Source organism: Mesoplodon densirostris, chromosome 1 (genome assembly GCF_025265405.1).
Source record: "Mesoplodon densirostris isolate mMesDen1 chromosome 1, mMesDen1 primary haplotype, whole genome shotgun sequence".
Classification (NCBI taxonomy): Eukaryota; Metazoa; Chordata; class Mammalia; order Artiodactyla; family Ziphiidae; genus Mesoplodon; species Mesoplodon densirostris.
The window spans coordinates 119,026,954-119,038,192 of record NC_082661.1 but is presented as its reverse complement, the minus strand read 5'-3'; the positions used below and the strand labels follow the sequence as shown (position 1 = coordinate 119,038,192).

General features: G+C 40.1%; 1 protein-coding gene across 4 annotated transcripts in view; it reads right to left on the bottom strand.

Annotated features, from left to right (window-relative positions):
- Positions 1 to 11,239, bottom strand: part of BICC1 (BicC family RNA binding protein 1) — a 304,425-nt gene that overhangs the window by 180,412 nt on the left and 112,774 nt on the right. The gene's annotated exons all lie outside the window — the stretch shown is intronic.

Sequence of the window (11,239 nt, the reverse complement as noted above, 5' to 3'; positions counted from 1 at the left end):
TCCTCCTCTGCCCTAGCAGAGTCACTACTCTCCATCCTGGAACACGACACACACACAGACTTAATAAACATTTCAGGGAAGATGGACTGAGCTCCACACAAGTGCTGTTTCCCACAAGCATCTTTCACAATGCGGAGTAAGAAATAACACAGTAAACACTGTGAAATGTAGAAACATGTCATAGGACCAATAAAGAAACAAAATTGCTGATATAGCATGGATTAAAAATTGAAGTGATCAGATCTGCTGAAGTCTGAGAAACAACTCTGGAAATTACCCGCTTCCCCATGAAGCACGGGCACACCTGTGTGCATGCAGCTGCTGTGCTCACCCAGCCACTGAGGAATTGTAACCTACTTGCGTGTATACATGGATATCTACAAATACAGAAGACATTCCAGTTCACTGGTTATTAAAATGCATCAAATAAAAGAAAAAAAAAAAAGAAGCCACAGTCAGCAGCTGCTGTGCCTTTTCGCTCACTCCTGAAGCGCAGAGTATCTAACCCCTCCCAAAATGCAAAGAACTCCCTGTGCTTTTTCCTAGGCACCCAGCATCTATCAACTATTTAGTAATTCTAAATGCTGGCTTTAGAGTGACTAGATACTGTTCAGTGAAATGTGTAAAGCTGACCTCTAAGAATCCTGGCTATTCCAGATAAATATGCAGCAAAGCTATTACAACTTCAAATTTTATCTTTCCAGCAAAATATTTCGCTTCTGTGATTCAACATGAAGTTTTTTTCCCTATAAACAAGTGACTATCTTAATGTCAAAATACAATTCAGATGGGTTGATTTTTCACAGCAAGAATTTAAGCAGTACAAAAACGTGAATGTACTTAATGCCACTGAACTATACACTTAAACATGGCTAAAAGGATAAATTTTATGGTATATGTATTTTACCACAGTAACAAAAAACAAAGAATGCCTAGAGTGACGTTTCCTCTGTCTAACCATATTATTAACCATGTGTCCAACTCATTCGTCATTAGAAAGTGTAGAAGCTATTGGTTTCCTAAAATACAAGTGATAAGCTTTACTATATTATTAGAACTTAAAATTATAAATGATTTGTCTCTTTAAGACTAATCAAGACTTAACTAGCTCGGGGCATGAAGACACCACCATACACTTCCTCCCAGCAGTTGTCACTGCTTGAAATTATTCAGCAACAGTGTTCTTCCAGGGAAAGCAAAAGATCAACCTAGATGGCGCCAAATCATCCCCGAACCTCAGGAAGACAAACATCTGCCTTGGAATTTGCAACAAGCCCTAGAAAAATTCCGACATGAAGAAAGGGCACGACAGCAAAACCACAATCCAAGTGTTGCCCTGATTTAAAAGGCAAACAAAACCCCGAGTCTGTCCAACACAGAGGAGATAATGAATAGCAGCCATCACATGATAAAGCTTCCCTAAATCATTTCCTCGGGATCTGACTGTTTAGATTGGCTTAAATCGGTTTTTCTCTCCCTCCCCCTCCCCACCCTTTGGTTGCTCTATAAAAAGAAATTTTTTACCAACTGTCTTGACATCATAGGTAATGGAATAATACATCAAATGAGATGCTTCATTATTCCTGCTGAGGCTTAGCTCTAAGGAATGTAGTACTGTTTTGGAAGAACTGTAAAAGAATTCCAATAAAGACAACTAAAGAAAACACAATCATATCCTTCATGGGTAAGATTTCTTAAATGTGCTAGTGTAAGTGGGAGGGTAAAGAATTGCTTTTGAAAGCTGAAGTAAATACCATAAAAAGCTTTTTGTATATTCCAAGGAAATGATTAAAATTTAGCTGTCCCCTGAAATTACTTCGCTTAAAAAACCTGAGTTATTTTTTACTTGATATGTTCATCCATTTAATAAGCCTTTCCCCATTTTAGTACTTTGCATGTTTCTTTCACAGATGGATTACAATCAATCATGGTTTTATCTGCTTATTTTCTTGTACTGTGTTTGTATCCTTCAGTAAAATGTGTTTGCTCCATAATGGCAGAACTTACATCTAAATCATTCACCACTGATGCCCAACACAGTACCTGGCACACATTAAAAAATTCGAAAAAATTTTTAATGAGTAAATCATTTCATTCACTCAATCAACAAATATGTATTGAATAACTTTACTCCAGGGCTTCAACAACCATCTTAAGATTTAAGCAAATGTCTATAAGCTACGTATGTAAACTTTTTTGGTCTCTGGAATTAAAAACTCACAAAAAGGAGAGAGAAGCAGTTTGTAATTTCTTTAGAATCTAATGACTGAAAACACCTTAAAGTTTCACATGTAAAGAAGTCACAATTCAGCATTCCTCAGTATGAATCAAGACTAGTTATTACATTTCATGACACTCCTACCTATTTACAGGTAAACATTTTGGTACAAGTAACAAATAGTAAACAAAATCTGCAAGGAATGTCGTCACTAAACAAAGGTAGGGCATATGTTGTGAACCTACAACAAAAACTAGGCTGTGGATTCAATTCTTTTTCTCACCCAGTCCTTTCTGAGACACTTATATTGCTTAACTTACTATGTATTGCCTCAACCAGAAAGGGGAGTACAAAATAATGTTTCCTTATGCTTAATGAGAAATTACCATTTCTGTCCAAAATTCAGTTAACGAGAACTAGTCATGAGGCTCAGGGCAAATTATAAAGCTTTTCGTACGTGCTCCCATTTCTCATTACCACATGGTTTCCAAGAAGATGAACCTGGATTAATTTCAATGGTGGGCTTGCTTACTGAGACCGCTTTAACAATTGAAGACCTTCCTCCTGCCCTATCTTTCTGGGGAGTCCAGGAAAATAAAAGCCTTGGCAAATATAAGAGTGCTACATAAATCTCCCATGACGAACAAAGAGACTCTATGAGCTGCTACTTGGACCCTGTCTTGATTTATTGGGAACACTTATAGTATGGATATGGATCTTACTTCTGTGCGCTAAAAAAGCAGAATATCACAGCTTTAGAGACCAGATGTTTCTGCCCCTTCCTTAATGAATAAGGACCCAGAGACTCAGAAAAGACATCCAACACTGGGATTATCTCCCTCTTCTTTCTCCTCATCTAATGCTCTTTCCCCAATAACCAGCTGTTAATAAACTGGTACAGTGGCCTTGGGCCTCCTTTCTCATTACGACCACGCCACAAAACCACTGGGGAGGCTGATGTGATACAAGTGACTCTTTGGAAGAAGGACCTTTCAAGTCTGTGAACTCGGGGTGACCACATATTGATGCATACGTGGCAGTGAGACACTGGGCTACATCTCAGAAGCACTGAGACCAAAGTGAGGGCAGGGGAGTTAGGGGAGAGGAGCCCGAGACAGGAAGAGAGCAACGAAGGCAGGAGACAAAGAACTGAAGCTTTCTTCCTTTCACTGCAGCTTGAGGGCTTCCAAATACAGACCCACATTTCAAAAAGAATACACATATGCTCGCATTTCCTATTGGATATCTTCTAGCCATTTTTTTCAAATCTCCTTTAAAAAAAAAAAAAACTCCGTAATTACTTACCATAAAATGTAATGGTTATTTTCCATAATGTTAAGGAGATGGTTAAGAAAACTCCTAGCTTATAGGCCATTTTACATAAACCACTTCACTATTGCTGGAATAATGCAAGTGATTCCAAACAAGTCACTATTTTCAGCCCTGATCTCTCTGCTACACTCTACCAAACATCTCCACCTTGGTTTCAAAGTCAACATGCTTCTCCAAAACAGCTCTTCTGCTAGATGGTACTATGTCTGTCCTTTTCGTATTTGAAACTTTGAAGTCATCCTTAATTCTTTCATGTTCTTCTTCTCCACACCACTAGATGCTAGCAAGACTCTTCATTCTCATTTCCTTATATCCGCCCTTTTATCATCCTGTCTCATATCCGCCCGAAGTTCCTGGTCTTCTTCACCTTACAGGTCCTATGTAAGTGGCTCCCCCTGGCCCTCACAGCACAGGCCCACCATGCCTGTACCAATTTAACTGTCAGTTACAATATCCAAACCTATACTGATCCCCAAATAAATACCTCCACTTACAATCAGCAACCAAGAGAATCACTGTCTTATCATGTCCCTGCAGAGGCCTAACAGTGTCCCACATTAAATATTCAATAAATCTTTCAAAACAATCATGATGCATGGCTCCCACTACCCCTACCAAGAGGCCAACAAGCTGTAGAAAAAGGAGTTCATGAGTGGTCTTCAAAGGACTCTCATGGCTCAGAGCCAAGAGCCACGAAGCCACAAGCTGCAAGCAGAGAAGCCATGAGGAGGGAAGACAATGCACATCTGAACCAAAATGGCAAATTCTTGTGGCTGAGACATGAAACGTTCCTTGCACCCAGAGAGAACTGGCAGCCCCTGGATCAAAAAGTTGCTTGGATTTTCTTTTTATCCTCTTCTGCCAAGCAGAACAGAAATATTTTTTCATCCAAAATGAAACTTCGGCTTGCCCTGATGATTTTTTTTTTAATTAATTAATTTATTTATTTTGGGGTGTGTTGGGTCTTCATTTCTGTGCAAGGGCTTTCTCCAGCTGCGGCGAGCGGGGGCCACTCTTCATCGTGGTGCGCGGGCCTCTCATTGTCGCGGCCTCTCTTGTGGAGCACAGGTTCCAGACGTGCAGGCTCAGTAGTCGTGGCTCACAGGCCTAGTTGCTCCGCGGCATGTGGGATCTTCCCAGACCAGGGCTCGAACCCATGTCCCCTGCATTGGCAGGCAGATTCTCAACCACTGCACCACCAGGGAAGCCCTCTGATGATTCTTTATTGGTAGCAAACCTCACCCAGCCACAGGCCATCATTCCCTGACAATTCTCCGTCCCATAACAAAGGAGGACTAGGATTTCTAATAGTGCAAACTATTCCATTGCATGAGCACTTAACACCATCAACATCACCTCAAGAAAAAGAGGGCTTCCCTGGTGGCGCAGTGGTTGAGAGTCCGCCTGCCGATGCAGGGGACACGGGTTCGTGCCCCGATCCCGGAAGATCCCACATGCCGCGGAGCGGCTGGGCCCGCGAGCCATGGCCGCGGAGCCTGTGTGTCCGGAGCCTGTGCTCCGCAACGGGAGAGGCCACAGCAGTGAGAGGCCCGCGTACAGCAAAAAAAAAAAAAAAAAAAAAAAAAGTCACTAAGGAAGAAAATATTTTTACTGTCAAATACCAAAAAAATTTAACATAGTTCAATAAAAAAAAACAAACCAACAAATGGGATCTTTTCTCAACATAAGAATCCAGAAAGTAGTATCCCCAAATAAAAGTTACTATCACTCAATTCTAAACTGAAAAGAGTTACCAACGATATTATAGATGTGTATGTGGTTTTTGCCCCAAGCAATTAAAGACATGAGGTCCCATCCCAGGAATTCCCTGGTGGTCCAGTGGTTAGGACTCCTTGATTTCACTGCCATGGGCCCAGGTTCAATCCCTGGTCAGGGAACTAAGATCCTACAAGCCGTGGCATGGCCAAAAAAATAACAATAATAAAAACAAGGGGTCCCATCCTAAAACAATAAGGCCCTGCAGGCTTCCCTCAACCTCAAAGATGCAAGCACTGACATGGAAAGGTCTCAGAAGAATCCCATCATCTCTCAACTTTGCTCAAAGCTTTTCAATTTCAACCAATTTAAAATTGCTCAGATTCAACTGATCTTAACACTAATTCTACGAGGAACTGTCTCCATTTTTTTTTTTTTTTTGCGGTACGCGGGCCTCTCCTGCTGTGGCCTCTCCCATTGCGGAGCACTGGCTCCGGACATGCAGGCTCAGCGGCCATGGCTCACGGGCCCAGCTGCTCCGCAGCATGTGGGATCTTCCCAGACCAGGGCACGAACCCGTGTCCCCTGCATCGGCAGGCGGACTCTCAACCACTGCGCCACCAGGGAAGCCCTGTCTCCATTTTTAAGTGAGTACTAGTCTCAACAACCAAATGACTTGCATAAGATTTCATCGCTGGTGACTGCACTGGGACTTGAACTCAGATCTCATGGTACCTAGTTTAGTGTTCTTCATAATATTGACATCTCTTATTTGTTTCCTTCACTGATTGATTCAGAATGACGGCACAGCATCAGGAAAGGGAGGAAGGGATAAGCAGGAGATGGTATGAAGGAATGCACACTGTAATCACCTCTGGGACATCCAAGGTTTAACAACCCAGCTTCCTAAACACCATCTCAAACAAGTGTTCCCTAAGAACCTCCAAAGCATCAAAATTTGGGGGTAGGTTGGAAGAGCGAGGAACAAGACAGCACTTTCTCTCATTACTTTGATCTGTTTTAAGTAACGATATTTACTGTTCTGCCATTAACAAGAAAGAAGGCCATGAGATTTTAATTTTTCTTGAAAGAGCACATGGATTTTTTTAAAAGATATAAATGGTCAGTGCAGTGAAAAGAAGAGTGACTTGGGTTTCCTCTCCAGCTTCAACAATTAGAAAGTTATATGACTTGGACAAATGGCTTAAATTCTCTAGGTCTTTCTTCATTTCTATGCTAAACTAGAAAATCTCTTAAGGTCCCTTTCAGTCCTACAATAACATGATTCTAAGAAGTTACTTAGCCCCAACCATGCACAGAGACCAATGGGTTAGACCCCAAAATACTTGACTCTCTCAATTCAGAAGTCAGAAACTAGTTGGACTATTAGTATATCAACTCTAAAGAACAGAACAACAACACAAGAAAATTAACTTTTTAATAAAATCCAAAGTGATGCAGGTGTGTAACGTATAAAGAAATGAAAACTGTCCACGGAGGCTGGACCAGCCCAGAACATGCCACAGAATGGTGGGACTTTTAGCTATACAACTGGAAAGGGTCAGAGACAAGGTGAGAAAAAGACTTTCTAGGTGGGTAGATATTTTTATCTCCAGCCACAAAAGTCAGGAATGAACACGGCTTGGGGATCCCACTGGTTGATACCAGGGGGTTGGTTTAAGGAGCACCAGGAGACAAAGGTCAATAAGCAGGAAGGAACCAGACTGTAATGAACGTTCAATGCCAAAGCTTAAAGACATTTATGCTTTAACTGGGAGGCAATGGAAAGATGTTTAAAAATTCTGAGCACAGTTATCAAATGATAACAGCTGTGTTTTAGGAAAGAATCATGTACTCTGCAATGATTTACACTCTTCACCCTATCATGAGGCTCACTGAGGAAATAAACTTTTTAAGAAAGTCTCCGTTGTGTAAGTGCATCACGTCCAGACCTAACACAAATCTTGGTCAGTGGAAAAAAAGGAATTTCTAAATAATTCACTGATTGTTTAATTCTATAGACTATCTTATCACCAAAAGGAAAAAAATGATCAAATAGTTTTATGAAGTGCTGCATAATATTTATTCCTCTAACAAATTCACAAAATGCAAATAACACACACATTAGTGGCTGCAAGCAGTTCTGAAGAGCCTTTTTTAACTGTATATAACAGCATTCCTCAAACTTACCTAATCATGGAACTTTCAAAAGTACAGTATTTATTAACATAATACAGAACTAGTGTTCCACAGTATATCCTTTTGGAAATTGTACCATGGAACACTTAGTCCTAAGAGAATGAAACTCAATAGAAAGTGAAATCCATTCATAATTGACACAAACGCACAAAAATACATACAATTCCTTCCTTTTAATCAGCATTAGGGACCAACACAAATTTAGAATTTCTCTCTGCACTTGCCCACATGCTGTATCAGTGGTTCCAAACCTTGGCTGCATATTTAAGTCACTTGGGCAGTTTAAAAAATAATAATAATGCTCAAGCTTTACTTCCAGAACAATTAAATCAGAATCTCTAGTTTGGACATCAATAGCTTTTAAAAGATCCACAGGCAAACCTACACCAATGAGGGGTAAGAATACTGCTGTAGATTAAGAATTTACTAACTCTAAAATGGTTCATGGTAGAGTTAGGGAAATGGGAAAGGGAACATGAATTCCACTTCTTTCGGTTAGAAAACCTTGCCCTGAAAAAATGAGACTTGGCTATATTTATTCTGCATACAATACTGGATCTCGAATATTCTTGGCTTCTCTGTACATGTTCATCATTGTATAATGGTGGTTTAATGCTAACACTAGAACATGCTAAATGGTTGATAGCCAACAATTTCTTTAAGAGAAGCATTAATTTTGAACAAATAGAACCAAATTTTCTATTATTTGCCAAATTGGAATCATTGGTCTCAGAAGTTTTAGTCTGATTCCCATAAAACACAGCCAGAAGTAAACTGCAAAGCCAAAATTTTCAACTGTCCTCCTGAAAAATACATTCTTTAAAAACTGCCTATCATAGAAGGTTTGGGATTTAGTCAAATGATGCTATTTATTTTATAGCCATCATTCCAAACTTGGAAGTTTTATCGTCCAAAATGCAATGAAGGTATTGCAACAGTTGAAAACTCATGTTTCAAAGCATAGTTAAAAGTTAATCTTCCTGGGAATGCATTTTTCCTCCAAGAAAGTAGAGGGAAGAAAAAAGTAATAATATATCCCTAAAGCCAGCACTTAACAAAGAAGTCAGAAGCTGCAAAACAAGCTATAACACAAAATGTTTGGTTATCCTGGCTATCGTCTTTAATTCTCATCATCTTTCAGTAGACAATGAATACAAACAGTATGATCTCCTAAATTTAATCTGGATTTCCAAACCTTCTATTCATCCTCTCAACCGTCCACTTGACTCTGAGTAATTAGCTCAGAAAAAGATGATATAATGATATATATCACTTTTAACTCATTTGCTTTCTAGGCCACAGAACAGAAAAACATTCTCCACTGTCTCTTACTTTGCCTTTGCAAAGGCACTCAGGGGGTTCTTTCCATGAGGAATGCCTTTCCATCTTGCCTCCATTAAGACATTTAGATCACTTTATCACAGGTTTAGAAGACATCTTAACCTAATCTCAACCCTGCTCTCTGCTCAGAAACTCTTCCACAAAGCCTGACCTAATCTTACCCAACATACTAATCATGTGTTACCTTCCCCTCAAATTCCTGCTCCAACACTTTCTCCTGAGGGCAGCCTTTCTTGATGCCTCAAAGGAGAACAAATCACTCCTTCTGTTTCCTCTGTTACATGCTCTCGCCACCCTGGGTGGCACTTCCGTGCCACTTCTCCTTTAGAGAGAGTGTGACCCCTTTGAGGACAGGGGCCAGATGTCGCCCGTTTCCCCTTCACGATCCTGCACCTGCACAGTGTATAGCTCACAGGGAGGGTGGTAACTTTCTCATGAATGGCCTCCTTGGCATCTTTGTAAAGCCTGTGTACTTCATCATTCATTCTAACCCTTTCTTATAAACATCTTTCTCCTTCTGCTTGAAAGCTCTTTGAAGGTAGAAATTATTTCTTCTTTAGTATTCCCATGAAACTAGAAGACAGAGTTTCCAGATTGACAGAGTATGAGGTAGCACGCCATATTTTCTTTTTATTCATTTATTTTTTGGGCTGCGTTGGGTCTTCGTTGCTGTGCGCGTGCTTTCTCTAGTTGCGACGAGTGGGGGCTACTCTTCGTTGTGGTGCGCAGGCTTCTCATTGCGGTGGCTTCTCTTGTTGCGGAGCACGGGCTCTAGGCATGCAGGCTTCAGTAGTTGTGGCACGCAGGCTCAACAGTTGTGGCTCGCGGGCTCTAGAGCGCAGGCTCAGTAGTTGTGGCGCACGAGCTTACTTGCTCTGTGGCATGTGGGATCTTCCCGGACCAAGGCTCGAACCCATGTCCCCTGCATTGGCAGGCAAATTCTTAACCACTGCGCCACCAGGGAAGTCCTAGCACACCATATTTTCAATGTGTGAGAGGGATGCTAAAGTGAAGTGGTACTCACAAATGAAAAGAAAACACAACATCCATGTTCCAAATAAATACTAAAATATACTACTTCCTCAATTTTGTTAATAACTCCCTCTCAACATACTGGCTGAAACCAGGAAACATTTAGGCTCTCCCAACCTACCAACCTAAGGACCATGCCACAGAGCTTCTCAAACAGCATCTCTTATTGACTTACACATGGATTTGCACAATTGTCTTGGAAAATCCCATAGACAAATATAACAGGAAGAAGTTCTATTTAAGAAAACAACTTCAAGCTAACTGAGTTTAAAGTTTTCTAATTCACATGGGATTAAGGTTTCTTGGCAACTCCAAAGTAAACAGCCACACGGGAATTGAAGCTGGGTTTTCTCTCTCTCTCTCTCTCTCTCTCTCTCTCTCTCTCAAAAAAGTAATTGGTGGAAAACTCAAGAAAGAAAACTGAGAAGGAAACACAGAAGCCTCTATATTTGCCTGTAGTTGGTTTCATCTCTGGCTAAATTCCTTCATTCCCAATCGTCATCACTTTAACTATTAAGAAGCAGAAAATTTGAATGACTGAATGATAATTTAGAATGACAAGAGTACTAATGGTAATAAATGCTAAGGAAGGAAAGACATACTTATACACTTATCCTAAATCATTTTGATTTCACCAAGGGGGAAAAAGTGGTAATGAAATCTATTTTTTCACCTCTTAAAGTGACAAAAGGCAGCTCCTTTCAAGAAGGAACTTGCCTCCAAAGAAATAAAAACCTGCAAAAGAACTAGTTTGGGACAATCCACAACTGCTGAACATACAAAATAAGAGAGTAACATTCAGGATATTTAATAATTTAATAATTTAATTCAAGGATCATGTTACTTAAAGAGGCAAAGAGTAACAAAGCATTCTCCCTAACCACTACTAAGAAAAACAGAAAATGGTGTATGCTGTACGAACCCCTCCTCACTCTGGCTGACTACAAACTTCCCACAAAAAGCATAACACTGACTAAAACAATATATTAGTGCCAATGTCCAAGGAGGAGGAGGAAATCCTAAAACGTACAATAAAAGCCCACAGCTAAATCTTTTTGGAAAACAAGGCCAGCACAAGCTTTTTCCACTGAAGATATTAACAGCAATTATGACCTTATGATTCCTTGAATAATGCTGGCAACTGATGAGCAAAGAGAAACACACCCTGAATAAGAATACTATTCATTCATACACACACACACACACACACACACACCATATATATATGTATATATACAAACACATATATATACACACATATATATGAATTTTATTCAGAGAGAGTGTTCATCATATACTGGTATGTTATATTTTCATGTTTTACAATACACTGTGGTATATGTTGCAAAACATGAAAAAATACTATACCAGTATATGATGAACACTCTCTCTGAACAGAAT